The 26503-nt window shown below is 39.1% G+C and overlaps 1 protein-coding gene across 4 annotated transcripts in view; it reads right to left on the bottom strand.

Annotated features, from left to right (window-relative positions):
* The window catches only part of PPP2R3A (protein phosphatase 2 regulatory subunit B''alpha), a 220264-nt gene extending 195030 nt beyond the window's left edge, over positions 1–25234 (bottom strand). For all 4 annotated transcript variants that reach the window (XM_061167648.1, XM_061167647.1, XM_061167649.1 and 1 more), the window contains exon 1: positions 25107–25234. The gene's annotated coding sequence lies outside the window, so the exon portion shown is untranslated. The remainder of the gene's footprint in view (positions 1–25106) is intronic.
* Between the last annotated feature and the right edge of the window lie 1269 nt (positions 25235–26503).

The following is a 26503-nucleotide window of genomic DNA, read 5'->3' as shown; positions in this document are numbered from 1 at the left end:
AACATGGCAGGAGAAGCTGGGGTTAAGAAAAAAGGAGTACATATAATACAGAGGGAAAGAGTAGTATGCTCAGTTTCTACAATTATAGTGCACTGATATGGCCTCTGTGTATTTTTACTATAAATAACCTTTTTGCTAATATATCCTTAAGTGGATATTTATCCCTTATAGCTAATCATCTTCTGTGACGTTCAAACATACACCTCCACTGACACTCTGTCTCCAGTTGTTTTCAGCTCTTGCTTTCATAATACTGGACTGCCTTCCCTCTCCTGGTCTTTCTTCATTTAATCTGTAACCAAAAAACTTCACACTGTGTAATGGATACTTAACATTTTTTTCTTTTTTGAAAGTAGCCTAGAATCTTTTGGACATTGCAATCTTTGATTATAATGGGGCAGTTGTGTAATACATGTATCCATCTGCCCAGTTTTAAGACCAAAGTGACACATGTATTGAAAGAGGGGAAACTATCACCCTTCTGAAAGTGAGCAGCAATGCTGTGCTCTTCAGTTAAAGCGTGGCCACATCACGTGACGCATCCTGTCCCTACATTTGGATGATGGCACATGTCTTTTCCAGGCTGCCATTCTGGATCCAGGCACAATCTGACATCAATCAGTACAATTTCAGTGACCAGGCCTACACATTACTTTGATAATTTGGAGGTTTTGTTTTCAAATACCAAGGTAGAAAATGGTTTCATGCACTCTTTGAGAGAAGTTCTCAGCAAACATATACTATAGATATTTATCACCAATAAACAAAAAGTTAATTGGATAGAATAATCCTTAATTTTTTTCACATTTTCAAGTGTTTAAATCTCTCCTTTTTGGAATTTTAAGTATCTAAACAGAGTATGATCAATTACTGATATAATAAACATCCAGCTGTCTGTAACACTGCTGCTGCTGCTGCTGCTAAGTCACTTCAGTCGTGTCCGACTACGTGTGACCCTATAGACGGCAGCCCACCAGGCTCCCCCGTCCCTGGGATTCTCCAGGCAACAACACTGGAGTGGGTTGCCACTTCCTTCTCCAATGCATGAAAGTGAAAAATGAAAGTGAAGTCGCTCAGTCGCGTCCGACTCTTAGCGACCCCATAGACTGCAGCCTACCAGGCTCCTCCGTCCATGGGATTTTCCAGGCAAGAGTACTGGAGTGGGGTGCCATTGCCCTCTCTCGTCTGTAACACTAGTTGTATAGTAAGTTGAATTCTTTTTAGAGCAAACCTCTTCCTTACTTCATACCACATAGAATCCCACAACTGACAATCCATTTTAGAAATGAAAGCATCTTAATTTGATTAGACCCTTTCTATGTTTCATAATATTCAATATAGTAACTTTACCTTGCAAATTTACCAAACAAATACTAAGTATTTGTACTTAGTTAACAAACCTGAATTATTTTTCTCTGCAGTAGCTTTAAGACTAGGAAATAGCAAATGCCAATTATATACATATATGAATGCCTATATGATTTTAAACTAAGGCATGTTGGCTAATGTTTTTGTATTTAAAATGATTGAAAAACCTTTATATCTTGAAATAATTATAGATTTCCAGAAGAACTACAAAAAGAATACAGAGAATTCCCTTATACCTTTCACCCAGCTTCCTTTAATCATGTAATTTTTTAAGTATTAGAAACATATTGGTATTTCGTAAAAATTTTGATCAGATGAATGCAAATTACATAGTTCATAAAAGCATCTTGAAACAGTTTTACAGAATTATCATTTTTCATGCACTTCACTAATTTACAGTACTGTGACATGTGTTTCACACATGTTCCATCTTTAACCAACAGTCCACTATGAGTACAATTTAAACTATACTTACAACTAAGACCGACACTTAAAAACAGTACAATGGTCCTTCTTAAACTCTTCCAAAAAGCAGAAGAAGAGGGACTACTTCCAAACTCACTTTATATTTAAAAAATTTTATTGGAGTATAGTTGATTCACTTTGCTATACAATGGAAACAAATAGAAAAGTGAATCTGTTATAAATATATATACTTAAAAGTTTCTTTCCCCATATAGGCCATTAGAGTATTGAGTAGAGTTCCCTGTGCTATATAGTAAGTAGGTCCTTATTGAATGTGTGTTAGTCGCTCAGTCATGTCTGGCTCTATGACATGAGTCATGTCTCGCTCCATGAACTGTAGCTTACCAGGCTTCTCTGTCCATGGGATACTCCAGGAAAGAATACTGGAGCGGACTGCCAACCCTCCTCCAGGGGATCTTCCCTACCCAGGGATTGAACCTGGGTCTCCTGCATTGCAGGCCGACTCTTTACCATCTGAGCCGCAAGGGAAGCTCCAGGTCTTTATCAGTTATCTCTTTTATATACACTAGTGTGTATACATCAATCTCAATCTCCCAATTTATCCCTTCCCCCAATTCCCTAGTAACCATAAGTTTGTTTTCCACATCTGTGATTAGTACTTCTGTTTTATAAACAAGTTCATTAGTATCATTTTTTTAAGATTACATATATAAGTACTATCATATGGTATTTGTCTTTCTCTCCCTGACTTACTTCACTCATTTGACAATCTCTAAGTCCATTCATGTTGCTGCAAATGGCATTATTTTGTTCTTTTTTATGGTTGAGTAATATTCCACTGTATATATATACAACCTTATCCATTCCTCTGTCAATGACATTTAGGCTGCTTCCATCTCCTGGCTATTGTAAATAGTGCTTCAGTGAACATTGGGGTGCATGTATTTTTTTCAAATTATGGTTTTCTTCAAGTATATGCCCAAGAGTGGGATTGCTGGGTCACATGATAGTTCTATTTTTAGTTTTTTAAAAGAACCTCCATTTTGTTCTTCAGTGGCTGTACAAATTTACATTCCCACCAACAGTGTAGGAGGGAGGTTCCCTTTTCTCAGTCTTTCTAGCATTTATTTTTTGTAGATTTTTTTTGATGATGGCCATTCCGGCAAGTGTGAGGTGATACTCATTGTTGTTCTGATTTACATTTCTCTAACAATTAGCGATGCCAAACATCTCTTCACGTGCTTCTTGGCCATCTGTATGTCTTTAGAGAAGTATCTATTTAAATCTTCTGCCCATTTTTGATTAGGTTATTTTGGTCTCTCTCTTTTTAAAAATATTTGCGCTGCATGAGCTATTTGTATACTTTGGAGATTAATCCCTTGTCAGTAGTTTTGTTTACAAATATTTTCTCCCATTCTAAGAGTTTTCTTTTTGTTTTATTTATGGTTTCTTTGCCGTATAAAAGCTTTTAAGTTTTAATTAGGTCCCATCTGTTTTTATTTTTATTTTCATTCCTCTGGGAGATAGATTAAAAAAAGATTTTGCTGTGACTTACATCAAAGAGTGTTCTGTCTCTGATTTCCTCTAAGAGTTTTATAGTGTCCAGCCTTACATTTAGGTCTTTAATCCATTTTGAGTTTATTTTTGTGTATGGTGTTAAGAGAATGTTCTAACTTCATTCTTTTATATGGTTCAGTTTTCTCAGCAACACTTATTAAAGAGACTATCTTTTCTCCATTGTATATTCTTGCCTCCTTTGTCACAGATTAGGTGACTGTAAGTGCATAGTCAAACTCATTTTACAAGGCCAGCATTACATGTAATTCAACTTGGCAACACCACTATAAAAAAAAGAAAATTAGAGACCAATATCCTTGATGAACAAGTACAAGATGAAAATCCTCAACAAATTAGCAAACCAAAATCAATACAGCAAAAGAATCATATACCATGGTCAAGTGGAATCTATTCCAGGGAGGTAAGGATGGTTTAACACCCACAAATCAACCAACATGACACACCACATTAACAAAATGAAGGACCAGGTTGGATGCGCGAGACGGGTGCTCAGGGCTGGTGCACTGGGAAGACCCAGAGGGATGGGATGGCGAGGGAGGTGGGAGAGGGGATAGGGATGGGGAACACATGTAAATCCATGGCTGATTCATGTCAATGTATGGCAAAAACCACTACAATATTGTAAAGTAATTAGCCTCCAACAAATAAAAATAAATGGAAAAATAAATAAATAAAAATAAAAATGCAAGATTTAGAAAAAAAAAATGATCATCTCAATAAATGCAGAAAAAGCATTTGACAAAATTCACGAGCCATTCATGATAAAAACTCTCAATAGACTGGAAGAAGAGGAAATGTAAATCAAAATAAGAAAGGCCATATATGACAAACCCACAGTTTGTATGAGACTCAATGGTAAAACGTTTAAAGCGTCTCCTCTAATATTGGGAACAAGAAAAGGATGCCCACCCTTACCACATGTATTCAACATAGTATTTGAAGTCCTAGCCAGAGCAATTAGGAAGGAAAAGAAATAAAGGAATCCAGATCAGAAAGGAAGACATAAAATTGTTTCTATTTATAGATGACATGGTATTATATATAGGAAACCCTGATAACTCTACCAAAAAACTGTTAGGACTAATAAACAAATTTGGTAAACTTTGCATGATACACAAACAATACACAAAAATCAATTGCATTTCTATATGCTAATAATGAACTATGAGAAAGAGAAATCAAGAAAACAATCACATTTACACTTGCATTAAAAAGAATAAAATATCTAGGAATAAATTTTACCAAAGTCAGTCATGTCTGACTTTTTGTGACCTCATGAACTGTAGCCTGTAAGGCTCCTCTGTCCATGGAATTCTCTAAGTAAGAATACTGGAGGGAGTAGCCATTCCCTTCTCCAGGGGATCTTCCCAACCAAGGGATTGAACCCAGGGCTCCTACATTGCAGGTGGATTTTTTTTTTTTACCATCTTAGCCACCAGGGAAGCCCAAGAATACTGGAGTGGGTAGCCTATCTCTTCTCCAGGGTATCTTCCTGACCCAAGAATTGAACCAGGGTCTCCTGCATTGCAGGCAGATTCTTCACCAGCTGACAATCAATCTTGAAATTTGTATGTAACTGCAAATGATCCTGGAAGGCCAAAAGCAATCTTGAGAAAGGACGACAAAACTGTAAGCACCATACTACCTGATTTCAAAATATATTACAAAGCTATAGTAATCAAAACAGTGTGGTACTGGAATAAAAACAGACACACAGATCAATGGAACAGAACAGAGCTCAGAAATAAGCCTGTCAATTAATTTATGACAAAAAAGCCAAGGACACATAATGGGGAAAGAACAATCTTTTCAATAAATGATGTTGGGAAAACTGGACAGCCACAAGCAAGAGAGTGAAAAGAGACCACTATCTTATCCCATACACAAAAATTAACTCAAAATGGAAAAAAGAGTTGAATGTAAGACCTGAAACCATAAAATTCATAGAAGAAAACACAACTGGTAAGTTCTGTGACACTGGTCTTGACAATAGTGTTTTGGATTTGACACCAAAAGTAAAGGTAACAAGAGCAAAAATAAAACAAATGGGATTACATCCAACTAAAAAGTGTCTGAACAGCAACAGAAACCACCAACCATCAACAAAATGAAAAGGCAACCTCTGGGAGAATATATTGCAAATCAGCTACCTGGTGAGCTGTTAATATATAAATATATAAAGAACTCACACAAGAGTGAAAAAGCACAAACAACCAGATTAAAAAATGGGCAGAGGATCTAAACAGAGATTTTTCCAATGAAGATACACAGATGCCAATGGGTACAGAGAATTCACTCATCAGAGGAATACAAGTAAAAACTACAATGAGTTATCACTTCACACCTGTTAGATGGCTATTATCAGAAAGACAACAAATAATAAGCATTGGCCAGGATGCAGAGATAAGGGAACACTTGTGCACTGTTTGTAGGAAACTAAATTGGTGCAGCCACTATGGAAAGCAATGTGGAGGTTCCTCAAAAGATTAAAAATAGAACTACTATATGATCCAGCAATTCCACTTTTGGGCATATATCTGAAAGAAATGAAAACATTAACTTGAAGAGACATCCACACTCCCATGTTCACTGAAGTTTTATAGTAGCTAAGGCATGGAAACAACCCAAGTTTTTTTTCAACGGGAAAAATATTTAAATAGTTAGTTTATTAATTTCCAAAAGACATTATTGATACAGAAACTATTATTGCCTTCAATTATATGGACTGATTCTAAGATCAATATATAAGCTAGTTCTAAAATTTCACACGGAAGAGAAAATATGAAAGAAGAGTGCAGAGAAACTTGGGGTCAGAGGACTAAGACAAAATAGTAATAATATTTTTCCATTAAACTGAGCAGTGTGTAACACTCATTGTACTGCTATTCTTTACACCTTACATGTATTTTATAAATATTGTGCTGTAGCTGTCTTATTTTTTAAAAAGTACAAAGAAAGAAGATTGTGCCTACCAAAAATCAAAATATATTATCAAGATATAGTAATTAAAAGTGTATTAACGGCACAGAAGCAAAGATCAATGGAACTAAATAGAGTACTACAACCAATCTATACATATAAACTATTAATTAGTAATCTGACATGCCACTTACTAGGAAAATTATTCAAATGAATAGCCAACTGAACAAGATTCTTCCCTTACACTATTCACAAAAATAAATTCCAGATGAATTAAAGACCTAAATGTTATAAGAATATATAAGAAAATGTAAAAGTACTATATTTTTATCTTCAGGACAAGAAAGACATCCATCAAAAAGTTAGTTTAAAAAAAAAATTAGCAAAAAAAAAAAAAATTCAAATCAAAAAGCCATAAAAGCAAAGACAGGAAAATTTGAGCTCAAAATTAAAAACTGACAATGTGAGAGGGCTTACAGATTGGAAGAAAATGTACAATTTTCATAAATAAAGAATGAGTATCTAGAACCCAAAGAACTCCTATAAATAAATAAAAAGCATTTACTACATTGTATATAACAGAAAAAAAAAATAAGAACGCTTAAACAAAACAGAAGTTAAATTTCTGTCTTATGCGAAAGAAGTTGAGGGCTGGTGCAGCAGCGCCACCAAATGCTCAGAGACCCAGATTTTCTGGCTCATTGAGCTAATGGTTCTCTAGGACGGCTGGTAGAGCTCCAGTTATTACTTCTGTGTTCCAATATACAGATTAGATTGGGTGAAGGGATGAGGGGGTGCCTTCTCTCTTGAAGGAGACTTCAAGAAGTTACATGGAGCCCTTCTGCTTATGTATTGTTAATTAAAACTCACATAGTTATACTTAGCTCCAGGGAAGCCCAGAAATGTAATCTTCTGGATGCTGGCAGCAATGGACCTATGTAAAAGCTGGGGTTCCTATTACTAAAGATAAAAGAAGAATAGGTCATAGGAGGTAACCAGCAGCCTTTGTTATGCAATCCAAATAGAAAAAAGAAATACAAATGGTCAAAAATTGAGGAAATGTGCTCAACCCCAGGGATATAAAAATTAAAACAAGGAGAGCGCTATGGCTGATTTATGTTGATGTCTGAAACCAATGCAATACTGTAAAGCAATTATTATTCAGTTAAAAATAAATTTTAAAAAAAACAGGGAGAGAGGAGTTTTAGAAACTTTTGAGAGAGGCAAAAATCTGCAAGTTGGGGAATACATGAGGCTTTTTAGCCTTTGTTAACAAAAAGACTCTTCAACAAAGAGACTGTATTCCATATTCCTAGTGTGACTAAAAATAATACAAATATTAAAAAACATAAACATATTACAGATTTTAATTACATATACTATAATATTAGAATAGACACCTTGGGGACCAATTTGGCATTATCTGTTAACATTTGATTATATGGTTATATGATCTGGTAATTACATCTTTCAGAATCTATACAATATAAACATTCATACATTTGCATAAGTACAAGGATGTTCACTGCAGTAATGCTTAAGAGAGGAAAAACTGGAAACAATCCAAGGGTTCATCATTAGGGGAATAGCCCTACTTAATTTTCTTCATAGCACTATTACCACTATCTGAAATTATATTATTTATTTATCTACTTATTGGTCATCCAGGAAATTAGCTCATCTAGAGGCTTCCCTAGTGGCTCAGAAGGTAAAGAATCTGCCTGCAATGAGGGAGAGCCGGGTTTGATCTTTGGGTTCTGAAGATATCCTGGAGACAGGAATGGCAACCCACTCCAGTATTCTTGCCTGGAGAATTCCATGGACAGAGGAGCCTGGCAGACCACAGTCCACTGGGTCACAAAGAGTCAGACACGACTGAAGTGACTTAGCATGTATGCATGTAACTGCTTTTATGTGTGGATTCCAATAATGCTGCCAAGACTGAATGAAACCCCACTCATGAGCAGGGCCTGCCATAGCAAAGAGGTCCCAACTAGAATGCCAGAATGCCAAGACTGCTAAGACATACCATGCTGAGAGAAGATGAAATGCTGATATATGAGCCACAGTGCTTGAGTGGGGGCTTGGCAATGGTAGAAATGTTGTAACCAGCATTACATCAGTCCTCACAGCAGGAATATGCTAGGGCTCCATCCTTGCTGTTCAGTCACTCAGTTGTGTCTGACTCTTTGCAACCCCATGGACTGTAGCACACCAGGCTTCCCTGTCCTTCATTGTTTCCCAGAGCCTGCTCAAACTCATGTCTATTGAGTCGGTGATGCAATCCAACCATCTCATCTTCTGTTGTCCGCGTCTCCTCCTGCCTTCAATCTTTCCTACCATCAGGGTCTTCTAACGAGGCAGTTCTTCACATCAAGTGGCCAAAGTATTGGTGCTTCAGCATCAGTCCTTTCAATGAATATTCAGGGTCGATTTCCTTTAGGACTGACTGGTTTGATCTCCTTGCAGTCTAAGGGACTCTCTAGAGTCTTCTCCAACACCACAGTTCAAAAGCATCAATTCTTCAGTGTTTAGCCTTCTTTATGGTCCAACTCTCACATTCATATATGACTACTGGAAAAACCATAGCTTTGACTAGGCAGACCTCTGTTGGCAATGTCTCTGCTTTTTAATATGCTGTCTAGGTTTGTCATAGCTTTTCTTCCAAGGAGCAAGCATCTTTTAATTTCATGGCTGCAGTCACCATCTGCAGTGATTTTGGAGCCCAAGAAAATAAAGGGCTCCATCCTTAAGGCTGTGAAATAGGGAATATGTCTGTGATCACAAAATGGAAGGGCTCAGTGCCTTTGCTATGATTTCTAAGTTCATAATGACAAACCCATTCACAGATTCTAATCTCTGCTTTTTATTTCTAAACTCACAGACAAGCAGTTTTCAAACTGCTTAAAAAAACGAAACAATATTGGGGGACTTGGTTCAAAAGAAAGCTTAAAGATGGATCAACAAACAGAAGGGAGAGAAATAGCCTCAGTGCTCGATCTTGGGAGTTGGGAGGAACACTCAGACTACCAAGGGCTCTGGGAAGAAGAATTTGAAAGGGAAGTGAATGCTGGGGAAAATGAACTTAAGCAAAGACCTGAGAGAAGGAGCTTTGTAGACATTATGGGAAAGCAAACGTCCTGAGGGAGGGATGTACCTGCTTTGTTGAAGGAAGTACAAGGTACATTGGTGACTGGGACAAAGTAAGCACAGGGGAGAGTAGTAGGAGATGAGATCAGAGAAGTAAAAGGGCGTTTAGATTATGCAGGGTCTTGAAGGTAGGTGTAAAACCTCTGATCAGAGAACTTACTTAAAAAAATTTTTTTTTATTGAAGGATAATTGCTTTAAAGAACTCTTGTTTTCTGTTAAACCTCAACATGAATCAGCCATACGTAAAGATACAGCCCCTTCCTTATGAACCTCCCTCCCATCTTCTGCCCATCCCATCCCTCTAGATTGATACAGAGCCCCTGTTTGAATTTCCTGAACCATACAGCAAATTCCCATTGGCTATCTATTTTACATATGGTAATATAAGTTTCCATGTTACTCTTTCCATACATTTCATCCTCTCCTCCCCTCTCCCCATGTCCGTAAGTCTATTCCCTATATCTGTTTCTCCACTGTTGCTGTACATTAAATCTTCAGTACCATTTCTCTGCTGCTGCTAAGTCGCTTCGGTGGTGTCTGACTCTGTGTGACCCCATAGATGGCAGCCACCAGGCTCCTCCGTCCCTAGGATTCTCCAGGCAAGAACACTGGAGTGGGTTGCCATTTCCTTCTACAATGCATGAAAGTGAAAAGTGAAAGTGAAGTCGCTCAGTTGTGTCCAACTCTTAGTGACCCCATGGACTGCAGCCTATCAGGCTCCTCTGTCCATGGGATTTTCCAGGCAAGAGTACTGGAGTGGGGTGCCATTTCCTTCTCTGACCATTTCTCTAGAGTCTGTATATATGTGTTAGAATATAGTATTTATCTTTCTCTTTCTGACTCACTTCACTCTGTATAAAAGGTTCTAGGTTCATCCACCTCATTAGAACTGACTCAAATGTGTTCCTTTTTATGGCTGAGTAATATTCCATCGTATATATGTACCACAACTTCTTTATCCATTCATCTGTTGATAATAATCTGGGTTGCTTTCAGGTTCTAGCTATTATAAATACTGCTGCAATGAACAATGGGATACATTTGTCTTTTTCAATTTTGATTTCCTCAGGGTATATGCCTAGGAGAGGGATTGCTGGGTCATATAGTGGTTTGCTTCCTAGTTTTTTAAAGGAATCTCCATACCATCTTCCATAGTGGCTGTATCAATTTACATTCCCACCAACAGTGCAAGAGCATTCTCTTTTCTCCACACCCTCTCCAGAATTTATTGTTTGCAGACTTTTTGATGATGGCCATTCTGACTGGTATGAGGTATTATCTCATTGTAGTTTTGATTTGCATTTCTCTAATAATGAGTGATGTTGAACATCTTTTCATGTATTTGTTAGCCATCTGTATGTCTTCTTTGGAGAAATGTTTCTTTAGGTCTTTTTCCCACTTTTTGATTGGGTTGTTTGTTTTTCTGGCATTGAGTTGTATGAGCTGCTTGTATATTTTGGAAATTCATCCTTTGTCAGTTGTTTCATTTGCTATTATTTTCTCCCATTCTGAGGGTTGTCTTTTCACCTTGCTTATACTTTCCTTTGCTGTGCAAAAGCTTTTCAATTTAATCAGGTTCCACTTGCTTACTTTTATTTCCATTACTCTAACAGGTGGGTCATAGAGGATCTTGTTTTGATTTATGTCATCTCGTGTTCTGCCTATGTTTTCCTCTAAGAGTTTTACAGTCTCTTGTCTTACATTTAGGTCTTTAATCTATCTTGAGTTTATCTTTGTGTATGGTGTTAGGAAGTGTTCTAATTTCATTCTTTTATACATAGCTGTCCAGTTGTCCCAGCACCATTTACTGAAGAGGCTGTCTTTGCCCCATTGTATACTCTTGCCTTCTTTCTAAAAAATAAGGTACCCATAGGTGCATGGGTTTATTTCTGGGCTTTCTATATTTTTCCATTGGTCTGTATTTTTGTTTTTGTGCCAATACCATACTGTCTTGATGACTGTAGCTTTGTAGTATAATCTGAAGTCAGGAAGGTTGATCATTCTTCTTTCTCAAGACTGTTTTGGCTATTCGGGGGCTTTTGTGTTCCCATATGAATTGTGAAATTTTTTGTTCTAGTTCTGTGAAAAATGCCATTAGGGATTGCATCGAATCTATAGATTGTGTTTGGTAGTATAGTCATTTTCATAATATTGATTCTTCCTACCCAGGAACATGGAATATCTCTCCAGCTGTTTATGTCATCTTTGATTTCTTTCATCAGTGTCTTATAATTTTTTGTGTACAGTTCTTCTGTCTTCTTAGGTAAGTTTATTCCTAGGTATTTAATTCTTTTTGTTGTAACAGTGAATGGGATTGTTTCCTTAATTTCTCTTTCTGATTTTTCACTGTTAGTATGAAATGCAAGTGATTTCTGTGTATTGATTTTGTATCCTGCAACTTTGCTAAATTCACTGTTTAGGTCTAGTAATTTTCTGATACGATATTTAGGGTTTTCTATGTACAGTATCATGTCACGTGCAAACAGTGAGCACTTTACTACTTCTTTTCTGATCTGGATTCCTTTTAATTCTTTATCTTCTCGGACTGCTGTAGATAGAACTTCCAGAACTATGTTGAATAATGGTGAAAGTGGACACCCTTGTCTTCTTCCTGATCTTAGGGGGAATGCTTTCAGTTTTTCACCACTGAGAATAATGTTTGCTGTAGGCTTATCATATATGGCTTTTATTATGTTGAGGTAGGTTTCTTCTGTGCCCATTTTTTGAAGAGTTTTAATCATAAATGGGTGCTAAATTTTGTCAAAGGCTTTTTCTGAATCTATTGAGATGATCATATGGTTTTTATCTTTCAGTTGTTATCATCAATTGTTAACATGGTGTATCACATTGATTGATTTGCATACATTGAATAATCCTTGCATTCCTGGAATAAACCCAACTTGATCATGGTGTATGAGTTTTTTGATGTATTGCTGAATTCTGTTTGCTAAAATTTTGTTGAGGATTTTTGCATCTATGTTCATTAGTGATATTGGCCTGTAGTTTTCTCTTTTTGTGTTGTCTTTGTCTGGTTCTGGTATCAGGGTGATGGTGGTCTCAAAGAATGAGTTTGGAAGTGTTCCTCCCTCTGAAATTTTTTGAAAGAGTTTTAGAAGGATAGGCATTAGCTCGTCTCTAAATGTTTGACAAAATTCTCCTGTGAAGCCATCTGGTCCTGGGCTTTTGTTTTTCTGGGAGATTTTTGATCACAGCTTCAATTTTAGTGCTTGTAACTGGGTTGTTCATAATTTCTATTTCTTCCTGGTTCAGTCTTGGAAGATTGAACTTTTCTAAGAATCTGTCCATTTCTTCCAGGTTATCCACTTATTTTATTCATATAGCTGTTCATAATAGTCTCTGATAATCCTTTGTATTTCTGTATAGTCTGTTGTAACCTCTCCTTTTTAATTTCTAATTTTGTTAATTTGAATCTTCTCTCCTTTTTTCTTGATGAGTCTAGCAAAGGGCTTGTCAATTTTGTTTATCTTCTCAAAGAACCAGCTTTTAGTTTTACTAATTTTTACTATTGTTTCTTTCATTTCTTTTTCATTTATTTCTGCTTGGATCTTTATGATTTCTTTCCTTCTACTAATTTTGGATTTTTTTTTGTTCTTCTTTTTCCAGTTGTTTTAGGTGTAAAGTTAGGTTGTCTACTCAATGTTTTTCTTGTTTATTGAGGTAGGACTGCATTGCTGTAAACTTACCTCTTAGAACTGCCTTTGCTGCATCCCATAGGTTTTGAGCTGTCATGTTTTCATTGTTATTTATTTCTAGAAAGTTTTTGATTTCCCCTTTGATTTCTTCAGTAAACTGCTGGTTATTTAGAAATGTGTTGTTTAATCTCCATGTGTTTTTGTTTCTTACAGTTTTTTCTTGTAATTAATATCTAGTCTCATAGCGTTGTGGTCAGATAATATGCTTGATACAATTTAAATTTTCTTAAATTTTCTGAGGTTTGATTTGTGACTGAAGATGTGGTCTATCCTGGAGAATGTTCCATGTGCACTTGAGAAGAAGGTGTATTCTGCATTTTGATGGAATGTCTTGAAGATATTAATGAGACCCACCTCATCTAATGTATCATTTAAGATGTGTCTCCTTATTAAATTTGTTTTGACGATCTGTCCACTGGCTTGAGTGGGGTGTTAAAGTCTCCTACTATTATTGTGTTACTGTCCATTTCTCCTTTTATGTCCATTAGTATTTGTCTTATGTATTGAGGTGCTCCTGTGTTGGGTGCATAGATATTTGCAATTGTTATGTCTTCCTCTTGGATTCTTGATCATTATGTAGTGTCCTTAACTCTTGTAATATTCTTTATTTTATGATCTATTTTGTCTGATATAAGGATTGCTACTTCAGCTTTCTTTTGCTTCCCATTGCATGGAATATATTTTTCCATCCTCTCACTTTCAGTCTATATTTGTCTTTAGGTCTGATGTGGGTTTCTTGTAGACAGCATATATAGATGGGTCTTGTTTTTGTATCCATTCAGCCAGTCTGTGTCTTTTGGTTGGAGCATTTAATCCATTTACATTAGAGTAATTATTGATATATATATTCCTATTGCCATTTTATAATTGTTTGGGGTTGATTTTGTAGATCTTTTCTCTTCTCTTGTATTTCTTGACTATATACACCCCTTTAACAGTTGTTATAAAGCTGCCTTGGTGGTACTGAATTCTCTTAACTTTTGCTTGTCTGAAAAGCTTTTGATTTCTCCATCAATTTTGAATGAGATCCTTGCTGGGTACAGTAATCCTGGTTGTAGGTTTTCCCCCTTCAGTACTTTAAATATATCCTGCCATTCCCTTCTGGCCTGCAGAGTTTCTGCTGAAAGATCAGCTGTTAAGTGTACGTTAAGTATGTATGTTACCCATTGATTCTTCCTTGCTGCTTTTAATATTCTTTCTTTGTGTTAAGTCTTTATTAGTTTGATTAGTATGTGTCTTGGTGTGTTTCTCCTTGGGTTTACCCTGTATGGGCCTCTTTGTGCCTCTTGGACTTGACTGACTCCTTTGCCATGTTGGGGAAATTTTCAACTATAATCTTTTCAAAAATTTTCTCATACCCTTTCTTTTTCTCTTCTTTTACTGGGACCTCTATAATTCAAATGTAGGTACATTTGATATTGTCCCAGAGGTCTCTGAGACTATCCTCATTTCTTTACATTCTTTTTAATTTATTCTGCTCTTCAGAAGTTATTTCCACCATTTTATCTTCCAACTCACTGATTTGTTCTTCTGCTTCAGATATTTTGCTATTGATTCCTTCTAGAGTATTTTTAATTTCAGTAATTGTGTTGCTTGTCTCTGTATGTTTATTCTTTAATTCTTCTAGGTCTTTGTTAATTGATTCTTGCATTTTCTCCATTTTGTTTTCAAGGTTTTTGATCACCTTTACCATCATTATTCTGAATTCTTTTTCAGGTGGTTTGCCTATTTCTTCTTCATTTATTTGGACTTCTGTGTTTCTGGTTTATTCCTTCATTTCTGTAATATTTTTCTGTCTTTTCATTATTTTTTTTTTTAACTTATTGGGTTTGAGGTCTCCTTTTCCCAGGCTTCAAGGTTGAAGCCTTTCTTCCTTTTGGTTTCTGCTCTCCTAAGGACTTAGTGCCCTGGTGTCTCAGACAGTAAAGTGTCTATCTACAATGCGGGAGACCTGGGTTCAATCCCTGTGTCGGGAAGATTCCCTGGAGAAGGAAATGGCAACCCACTCCAGCATTCTTGCCTAGAAAATCCCATGGATGTAGAAACCTGGTGTCTATGGTGTCGCAAAGAGTTGGACATGACTGAGCGACTTCACTTTCACTTTTCAAGGTTGGTCCAGTGGTTTGTGTAAGCTTTATATAGGATGATATTTGTGCTGAGTTTTTGTTTGTTTGTTTGTTTTTCCTCTGATGGGCAAGGCTGAGTGAGGTGCTAATCCTGTCTGCTGATGATTTGGTTTGTATTTTTGTTTTGTTTGTTGTTTAGATGAGGCGTCCTGCACCAGTGACAACTGGTAGTTAGGTGATGCCAGGTCTTATATTCAAGTGGTTTCCTTTGTGTGAGTTCTCACTGTTTGATACTCTATAGGGTTAGTTCTATCGTAATCTAGGGTCCTGGAGCCAGTGCTCCCACTCCAAAGGCTCAAGCTTTGATCTCCTGCCTGTGTTGTTCTGTCTTTCAGTAGGTGGCTCAGTAGTAAAGAATCCATTTGGTAGGGTTGTTGCACAGGTCTCATACTTTCATCCAGGAAAGCACCTGGAACAGTGCCTGGCAAGTAGTAAGTATGCAAAAAACTTTAACCTTTATTAATATGTTAACATTCAGTCAACCTCAGACACCGTAAGGGTCATGAAGCGGAATGCCCCCACCTCAGGCCGCATGGAAGCCAGGTCCGAGAACTTATTTTTAATGGGGTCCCTCTAGCTACCAGGAGAGCAAGGGTAGAAGGAGAGGAAGAGGCTATGGCAATAATCCAGATAAGATACAATGGTGGTCTGGACAAGGTAGAAGCAGTAGAGATATTGGGATATGACCAATTCTAGATGCATTCTCTTAGCAGAGTCAAAAGAGTTTGCTGATAGACTGAATGTGGGGTGAAAGAGAAGAGAGTCAGAGATGATGCCAATACTTTTGGCCTGGGCTACTGGAAGAGTGGAGCTGCTATTTACTGAGACAGGACAGGCTGTGGGAAGAGTGGGTTTTATAGGGGAAGATCAGGAGTTCGGTTTTGAGATACCTGTCAGACAGCCAAATGGAGAAGTCAAGTAGGCACTTAGATAACAGAATGTGAGGTTCAGAGGAGAGGTGTAACTTGGAGGAAAAAACTGGTAGTCTTTGGTGGTAGTAGTTGGTATGTATTTAAGGTCACGAGACTGGGTAAAATGAGAAGGAAATAGGGTTGATAAGGAAGATTGGAAGTTTCAGGAATAAGCAGCACTCCAATTCTCAGAGGTCAGGAAGATGATGAGGAATAAGCAAAAAGACTGAGAGGGAATCACCAATAAGGCAGGAAGAAATCCAGAGAATGTACTATTTTGGAAACTAAGTGATGAAAGTATTTCAAAGAAAGGAATAAACAACTATACAAAATGCTGTTGAAAGGTCAAGCAAGAAAAAGACTGAAAACTTACTCACTGGAGTCACCAATGTTGAAGGTAAAGTCCTGACTCGAGAGAGAGGGCTCAAGAGAGACTGGTGGAAAGGAACTTACTGTCTCTCGGTAAGTGAGACAACAGAGAGGAGCAGATGTGGAGAAGGATCAAGAGGAGGATCAAGAGAGAGTTTGGGATTGTATCACAAGGCACTATATCTCTAGTATTTGGTAAAGTGCCAGGCACATAGTGATAACTCAATAAATATTTCTTGACTAAAGTGAATGAAATCACTAACCACTGATTCAGGAAATAGTCTTAGTTTCAGAAGTTCAAAGTTGGTACAATGAAATGTGAAATTCTTGGTCCAATAATAAAACTGCTTTCATTCTCCTTCAATGCCTGAAAACTCCTTCATATTGAAAACTATGACTCACATACCTAGAACAGCTATCCTTAAATTTGAGAGGAACAGTAACAGAATTTGACAAGTATATGCTCAACAAGAAAAAAATACTTTCAATTCTGGATGGGTACAACCTATCCAAATATCTTTTGCACCTGGGGTCCTGTGACTGGCTGAGTCCTAGTCCTCCTCTAGTTACGTCATGACTCACTAGGCACTATTAATAGAATGGAAGACTCTTGGTAGTTGCTGAAGGATCATATATCTGACAAGGGTCTGGTAACCAGAATATATAAAGAACTCAACTACACAACAACAAAAGGACAGACAATCCAATTAAAAAACAGGCTAAGAACTTGAATATAGACATCTCTCCAATAAAATGGCCAAAAAACACATTAAAAGATGCACAGCATTAAGGTAATGCAAATCAAATCATAGTGAGATATCACTTCACACCCACTAGGATGGCTATAATGAAAACTAAAACAAACCCAGAAAATAACAAGTGTTGACGAGGACATGGAGAAACTAGAACTTTCAAACACTGATAGTGGAAATGTAAAATGGTGCAGTTGCTGTGGAAAACAGTATGGTGGTTACTCAAATAGATAAATATAGAATTACCATATGGTCCAGCAATTCCACTCCAGGTATATACACAAAAGCACTGAAACAGATATTCAAATAAAAACTTGCAAACAAATGTTCTTGGTAGCACTATTTACAGTAGCCGGAAGGTATAAACAATGGAAATGCCCATCAACTGATAAATGGATAAATAAAATGTGGTATATCCATTCAACGGAATTATTATTCAAAGAAAGGAATGGATATTATTCAAAGAAAGGAACACATGCTACAACATGAATGAACCTTATAAAACTTCATGCTAAATGAAAGAAGCCAGACACAGGAAGTCACATATTTTGTGATTCCATTTATATGAAATGTTCAGAATAAACAACTTCACAGAGAAAGAAAGCAAACTGGCGGTCACCAGGAAATAGGGGGAGAAAGGGATGGGGAGTGACTGCTTAATGGGTACAGGGTTTCCCTCTGGGATGATAAAAATATTCTGGAGTTAGATAATGGTGATGGTTGTTCAACACTGTAAATGTATTGAGATTCACTGAATTGTACACTTTAAAATTATTAAAATGGTTAATTTTATGTTACATGAATTTTAATTCAATAAAAACAATAAATCACACAGCTCACACTTGAGAGATTAAGGCCATGCACCCAACAACTGACTCAATTCTCTTACCATGCCGCCACTGCCTCGTTTACAAACCAAAGGTGATCTGGACAACTTTGGCAGTGAACTTTTCCCTCCATCTAGCACCATCAGGCATAGTGTGTGTGTGCGTCCGTGCGTGCATTGTGTGTATGTTGTGTGTGTGTGTGTGTGTGTGTGTACATGCTTAGTTGTGTCTGACTCTTTGCGACCCCATGGACTGTAGCCTACCAGGCTCCTCTGTCCATGGAATTTTCCAGGCAAGAAATACTGGAGTGAGTTGCCATTTCTTTCTCCAGGGGATCTTCCCAACCCAGGGATTGAACCCATGTTTTTTGTGTCTCCTGTACTGGCAGACAGAGTCTTTACCACTTGTGCCACCTGGGGAACCAATAGGCATAGTACCTAACTATATTTGTGATAACAGAATTCCTACAATTGACTAAGCACATAAAAGTTTCTAAGCAAAATATTTTATCATAGACTCACAATGTAAACCTTCTTAAATCAAGGTCTGCTATTCATATCACAAAGTCATCCTTCATTTAGAAGTTAACCATTATTCACATAACTGATGAACCAATGACAGCTGTGAAGGACAATCCCTTATGAGATGATACTGTTTGCAAAAAGAGTACAGCCAATGGTGTTTATGCCTTCAACTAATAAATACCATTTTTCACTAACAATCCTTGGCATTTTCCAACCCCTGTGATTTCTATCCTGCTGGTAGATCACAACTCTTAGAAATATGATGTGTAAAACTGACCTTTAAACCTTCCTGTGTCAGATTACTGTTGCCAATGAGGCAGAAATGGATAAAAGACAGATTGGTAGTAAACATCTGCATGACAACCCACTCCAGAGAGTCACTCTAACCTAAAGTCTTCAGGCAACAGCATTCAAACAGCCTTCTGGAAACCAAAGTTTGTTTGGTATTCTCTTATTCCGAGCTCAATGAGGGCCTAATCCTCCAACTTATATCCATACCTTTTAATCACCATCAATGATGAAGATTTCAAAGTATCAGAAATGTTACATGCATGCAACTGGAAAACCAAACTGCAAGATCAAGTTAATTAGGAAAAAAAAAATAGCTGCAAAGACTACTAGGAATGACACCTAGATGCATAATCCCTGACCAAGCCAAGTATTACATTTTCAACATGCTGACAATCTGGTCTTTGTTCATTAGTTCACTTAAAGGATGATGTCAGGGTCACTGGAGTGCTGCTGGCCTTTAGGATCAATGGCTTTCCAGATAAGAAACAGACTAAGAGCATAATCACCAACATCTGAGTCTCAAGAGTCCTGAAAAAATAACCTCTTCAGGGAAAAGCACAAAGTCTCCAAAACAAATGCAAACAAGACTCCTTGAAATGGGGTAGAGGGGTAATCAGGCACCTCTGAGATACCTCCCTGAAAAGTCAGGAGAAGCATTCGGGTAACAAGACAGGCTAAGCGCCTCCCATAAAGACATATAAGACACTTCCCTCTCCCTTATCACTCCTCTATTGGGTAAACGTCTCAAAAGATTTTTCCAACATTCACAATTTCCATTTCCTTACTTTGTATTCACATCAATCTGGTTTCTGCTTTTTTTTTTAATCTAAAGCAGTTGTTACTGAGGTCAAAGACGCCATCTTGCTAAATTCAATATATCATTTTCGGTCTACATCTTTACTTGAGGACTCCTTTTTTTAAAATACTCTCTTCCCTTGCCTTTCATGACACATCTTAAACTGGAATTAAATTTGAAAGCGAGTTTCTAAGACAAAAATCAAATACAGTTTCAAATACTCTTGAAAATTCTATAAATGGCCTACTAAGTAAAGCCTGTTTTTTGTATGTATAACTTTATGCAGTAATGAACAGAATATATGTATACATGCAAAACAAACAGTAAGTATACTTGCTGTTTAGAACACTTTCTTTCATCTAACTAGAAACAACTTCAAGTGTATTGGGTTAAGTTTGCACACCTTAACTGCAAGCAAGTTACCATCCACTGTACCTCTCTTGCCACTTCTCATCACTTTCCTGGGGCTACCCTCCTGGACCCAACTTTGAAATGCTAGGGCTGAGCCATCCTCTCAGTCTCTAACAGATGGTTCTCAACTTCCACTGCTCAGTGGAAACACCTGAGGACTTTAAAGATCCCAGGCTGCAATTCAGATAAAATAAACAGAAACAGGGGCTTCCCTAGAGGCCCAGATGTATAGAATCTGCCTGCAATGCAGGAGACTCAGGTTTGATCCCTGAGTCGGGAAGACCCCCTGGAGAAGAAAATGGCAACCCATTCCAGTATGCTTTGCCTGGAAAATCCCAAGGACAGAGGAGCCTGGCGGGCTACAGTCTGGAGGGTTGCAGAGTTGGACATGACCTAGCAACTAAACAACAAACAGAAAAAGAAATTTCTTAGGTAGGCTCCAGCAACAGTATTTTTTAACCATTCAGTGTTTCCATGTGCCACGAAAATGAGAATCACTATTCCATACTCTCTCCCCACAGCAGGGATTCCACACTCAAATGCCTATAGGGTCAGAGAAGAAAATAAACAAAGCAGGCCAGGAATAAGTCTTAGGTAGTGGTAGGTTCTTTGGTGGATTAGAAAGCAGCTGGGATCAGCTGTGCTCAATTGTTCCTATATGCGAAAGCCAGCTCAGTAGAGCTACATCTTCATACTTTTAAAGAAAAGCCCCAAATCTAGATTTTCATGGGAAATTTTCACATTTTAAATTACTGGCAACTAACTCAAAATTAAACAACGAACACTACCACTGTATGTGAAAAACAACACACATCTGGAAAGCAGATTCAGCTGTGGGCTTAGGGTGTACAACCTCTCTGCTGGTTAATTTCATTTATGCCCTTCAATTTACACCTAAATATGTGTATCCCCTGTTCATCACACTCTTCTGGGCTCTGGATTTGAATTAGCAAATGTTCATCCGACATCTCCGCTTCTCACCAGTCCCAAAGTGAACTGTAATTTAAACTACCTCAAACATTTGACCTTCCAGTGTATAGTTCAGGTACCAGCACCATTCACCTGGCTGGGCAAGCAAGAAACCTGGGCTTCATCCTATGCATGTATTTCTCTTTCTCCGTGCTTGTACCATACCACTCATCAAATCCTATCAATTACACCTCCTAAATATATCCCTTACATCTATCCACTTCCCCTTATCTCCTCTGTTATCAGCTTGGGCCCAGCTACCAGGTTTTCTCTACCTTTCCACAGTGTAGTTTTCCTCTGTATCCATGGATGCAAACCTGCAGATGTGGAGGCCTGACTGTACTACACCATGTTATATAGGACTTGAGCATCCATGGATTTTGGTACCCAAGAGGGTCCCAGAACCAATCCCCAGTGGATCCTAAAGGCTGACAGTATTAGCCAGCTCAAGGTGCCACAATAAAATACCACAGACTGGATAGCTTAAACAATAGAAATTTGTTTTCTCACAGTTCTGGAGGATAGACCTCCCATATCAATGTCTGGCAAGGCTGGGTTCTGGTAAGGACTCTGCCCGGCATGTAAATGGCTACATTCTCACTGTGTGCTCACATGCCTTCCCTTCCTCCTCTTCTTGTATGTAAGGCCACCAATTTTATAGGATTAGGGCCCCACCCTTATGACCTCATTTAACCTTAATTACCTCCTAAATACTACCTTCAAATATAGTCACATTAGAGAGTAGGGCTTCAAAAAGCAATTTTAGGGGGATGCAATTCACTCAACAGCACATTGTAATCTTAGAATCATTTTTCTCCCAACATTCACTCATTCTCTTCAATTTGATAAGAATAATCTTTCACAACCACAAATATTTACAAATGTTTGTGTGTATACATGCTTGACCCAACAATTCTACTTCTAGGAATTTATCCTACAAATATATCCACACACATATGAACTAGTATATGCATAATACTATTTCTTATAGTAAATTACTGGAAACAATTTAAATGTCCCTCAATAGGGGAATGGTTAAATAACCTGTGGTGTATCTATACAATGGAATACTAGATAGTCATTGAAAAGAATAAGAACACTATGTACTAGAATGGAAAGATTTCTAGGACATCATTAAGAGAACAAAACAAGAAACAGAACAGTGTATACCAGTATGCTGTTTGTGTAAACAACAGAAAGAATATGCATTTGCTTGAATGTTAATGACATTTCTAGAATGACAATTCTAGAAAATGTCTAGATGATACATAAAACTACTAACCATGCTGACCCCTTTGGAAGATATGGGAAAACTGGCAACTGGGGGAGGGAGTAGGACCCGCTGCAGACATTCTGCAGACTGTCCCCCTAAGCTTCGCCTTGTAACTTCTATTTTTCCTTGAGTTTACCTCACCTTAAAGGTTATTTCCCAAGGAAACTTTCCCCAGTTTCCAAACTAGGTCAGTACCCCTTTTTTTAGGTACTCACAGTACCTATACTTCTTCCTGAACCTATCACAATTGTAATGGGGAACTGTATAATTATACATTGCTGTCACTCTCTTTAGACTACATGGTCCAAGAGTGCAGAGACAACATCCATGGCTTTTACTGCTGTATTCCCAGACCTAAAATAATGTCTGTCTGGCAAAGTAGGTCCTCCCTCACATGTTTGCTGAACAAATGAATGACTGCTCTTACCTTCAAACCTAGCAGAGTAAACTGACACAGAAGCAAATGATCACAATGCGTCTGTCATTAGTGTTAAGACAGCAGTCCATTTAGAACAGTGATTCTCAAGTGGGGGTGATTTTGACCCTCCCAGGGGACATCTGGAAGTGTCTGGAAACATTTTTGAGTGTTACAACTGTGTGTTGTGTGACTGTTGGACTGTCACAACTGTGTGTGTGTGTAGAGGGGGACTCCTGGTAACTATTAACTAGAGGTCAGGAATGCTGCTAAACAACCTATAATGCACAGGATAGCCTCCACAAAAAGAATTATCTGGTCCAAAATGTCAACCACATCTCTAATTTAGAGGAAGGTCATAACCAAAATGGTGATCAGTTCTATTCCAGGTGGTGGTGTTTTTTTGCAGGGGGTGGTGGGGTGGGGTTAGGATGTCAAGAAAAACTTCAGAGAGGAAGTAAAGCTTTAAATTGCCTGTTGAAGGGTGGCAGGGACCATATCACAGTAAATTGTCTGCCAAAGGTAATGTGAGGTGTTTAAAGGCAAAGTTATGGTTTAAACAGGTTCCCCCCCACCAAGCACCCCATACCCTGATATTACTCATCTTTATTCCCTTCTTGTTGAAACAAAACTTTCATTCTCTTAGGGTAGTGATTTCAGCTAAAAATATTAAGGCCAAATTAATTCAGACTAATATAAAGTCAGATAGGCCTTTCACTCTTCAAAATGTCAGCTGCATTTTAAAATATGCAAATACTTACAAATACAAAAAAATCTTTAACTCCTTAATGTTCAGATTACTTGTAATAAAGCTACTTTTGAACTCAATAGCCAGGTTGGTTCTGGTAAAGATTTCTCCAATTTTTTTTTTTTAAAAAGGGCTTCTCCATTTTTTTAAATTGTTTTTAACTTTCTTCCCTCTGTCCTCAGTTTCTGAGGTTCCAAGATCCAAGTTTTTCCACAAGCATCTCATGCTATTAAGTTCTTGTGCCAGAGAGGATACGATGCAATAAATGTAAATAAATTGTACATATAAATTAGGAGTAATCTGTAGATTTTTTTAAAAGGCTTTCACTAAAAGTTATAGATACTCCTGGAAGAAATTAGGTTCAGATAATTTAAAATAGAAAGAAAGAAAGAAAACAGTGTTTTACTGTAACACAAGCCTGCTGCCTTCTGAGCTGGAAGCACACACTCTGCTCTAGTATGGCCATTCTCAGGGTCTCGGAGTGGGTGTTCTCTCCAGAAACTGAGGCTTGAGACTAACCAAGAACAAAGAAAAACGCCTGGCACGGAAGGTTTGGGCGAAGTTTTGTACATAAATGATTTGAGGAGGAACACTTCCTCAGATTTTGGAAGGCATACAAATCACTCTTTTTCTTGCTTACATGTAAAAAAATTTTATTTCGTGTTTCCAGATCATTTCCTAATAAGAAAATACCTTATAATTTACAGACAGCAATTTATTCTCCCTTACATTTGCTGACCACTAAAACTGGATACAGTTTCCTTAAGCTTTACCAGAGTCAGAGGACTGGGAATGATGTGAGCATAGCAGAGTGCAAATGCAACATCAACTCCAACGTCGGCCAGCTGGTTTCCATCGAGAGGTTCCCCCTGGAGAAAGCCCCTCCGAGGCGGCGGCCGGGGTCGGCGCGGAGTAAGACCCACCGGGGCGGCCCAGTGGCAGCCACGGGGCAGGGCCGGGGTCTGCCTGGGCCCTGTTTACCTTTGTTTCAGGTACTCCAGCTCACAGCCGGGCCCGGGATCCCGCCCGAGGCCCCGAGCTGGTGACACATCCTTCTTTGGCCAAGTCGGGCCGAGGTTGGGCAGGGGGCGGGGAAGGAAAATAAAGCCTCAGCTCCTAACGACGTGACTCTCAGTTCTTCCAAAACGTTGGCATTTGTTTCTCTGCCAAGCTTTCCTATTAACAAGTTCCCGAGGGCTGTACGGACGAACTGGCCCCGGAGCCACGAAAGTGGGAGGGACCAGGCCGTCCCCCGCCCTCTCGTCTGTTGGCGCCCCGGGGCAGGCCGTTTTCACACCTCCCGGGCTGACAAGGCCCGGGACCAAGCTGGGCATGAGGCGGCGCTCATACCGCCTCGAACCCCGACTTCCGCGGCCGGGCCAGCCCCGCTGGCCCCTTGGGCCAGTCCGGTCCCCGCCCCCAGGCCCCGGCCCCGCCCGCCCGGGCCTCCGCGCACCGCCCCCCGGCCTCGCCACAACCCGCGGGCCGGACCCGGGGCGCGAGAGCGCCGGGCCGCGCGGCCGGCGGCCACACGCCTACCTCAGCGCCCGCGGTTCCTCCTCCGGCTCCTGCCTTGGATCACGGACAGCGCTAGCCGCCAGGCCTCCCGGCGGTGCGGGATATGAGACTGCGAGTGCGGCGCGTGAGGAGCTGAGGCCCGAGCGCGCCCCGCCCAGCCGCCAGTCCACCCCCACCTACCCCTCGGCCCCACCCTCTGCTGTGGGCTCGGCGCCCCGCCCCGCCTGCCAGGCCCCGCCCCTCCCGGTGGGCCCCGCCCATCCTGCCGGCCCGAGAGTGACAGGGGGCGGTCAGGGGCGCCAGGAGCGCGCGGCGGCCGCCGTGCCTGCAGTCCCGCGTCTGGCGGCCATGCGGGAACGCGGTTCGTAGTGCTTACTCCGGTTTGGCGGATGCGAATTCCACTCTAGGATATATTATTACAGTGACTGGTATTATAACCTTATCGTTGTTGTTGTTATTGTCATTAGCAGTTTTGCTCTCTTGTACGCGACTGGATGGTACCATTTGAGGCTAGAGGTGGCAGACAGGTAGCCCTCACCGCTGACCAGACACTCCCGGTCACTCTGATACAGCATCTGCGCCGTGTGTCGTTATGAAATAGTGAATAAGTTGTGGGAATTTTGAAAGAGATGTTTATTATTAACAGTTATTGTTAAATATAACACAAATACAGAAAGTCGTATAAAACCAGTGTACACCTTATGAATTATCCAGAGACATACGCCTTTATAACAACTCCTCAGATTTAGCACCATGTTAAATGGTCTGGCTTAAAACATAAATCTCATTGATAGTTGGGAGGAGTCAGCTAGGGAAGATGCTCCCAAAATTACCTTCCTTGTAAATGACACAGGAATTCACAGGCCACTTGCCCACAGTCCTGTGCTAAGAGCACATACAGGAAACTTGAAAAAGTGAAATTCTTTATTAAAAAGATAAATCAATAAATACACAAACATGTAAATAACTTAATAAATAAGTCAATCAGGAGAGTGAACAGCATGAATAAGGAGCACCTAGGGGTGGGAAGTATGTGGGTATGTGAAGACTTAAAAATAGCCAAGGATTAGGTGGCCTGCAAGGGTAGGTCCTGGACACCTAGCTGTCCTTGCTGTGTCACTAACACCTAGCACAAAACCAAGGGTATAATAGATGCTGTGTGTGTATTTATAGTTCAAGAAAGGAAAAAAGATAGGTATATATTCATATATACAGTTGACCCCTGAACAAGGCTGGGTGGGTACGGGGCGTCTATCACCCACCCACCTCCCTTGCAGTGTAAAATCCTCCGTCATGCTATCTCTGACTCAAAAACAAAGAATTGATAAATGACTCACTCGAGGGCTGAAAAAGTTTGGATAGAATCAGGATTCAAATCTTAGTTCTTTTGACTCCACATATTGTAATCTCTAATCAAG

Source organism: Dama dama, chromosome 19 (genome assembly GCF_033118175.1).
Source record: "Dama dama isolate Ldn47 chromosome 19, ASM3311817v1, whole genome shotgun sequence".
NCBI lineage: Eukaryota > Metazoa > Chordata > Mammalia > Artiodactyla > Cervidae > Dama > Dama dama.
The sequence above is the reverse complement of the archived record's forward strand: the minus strand, read 5'-3'. Positions and strand labels throughout refer to the sequence as shown.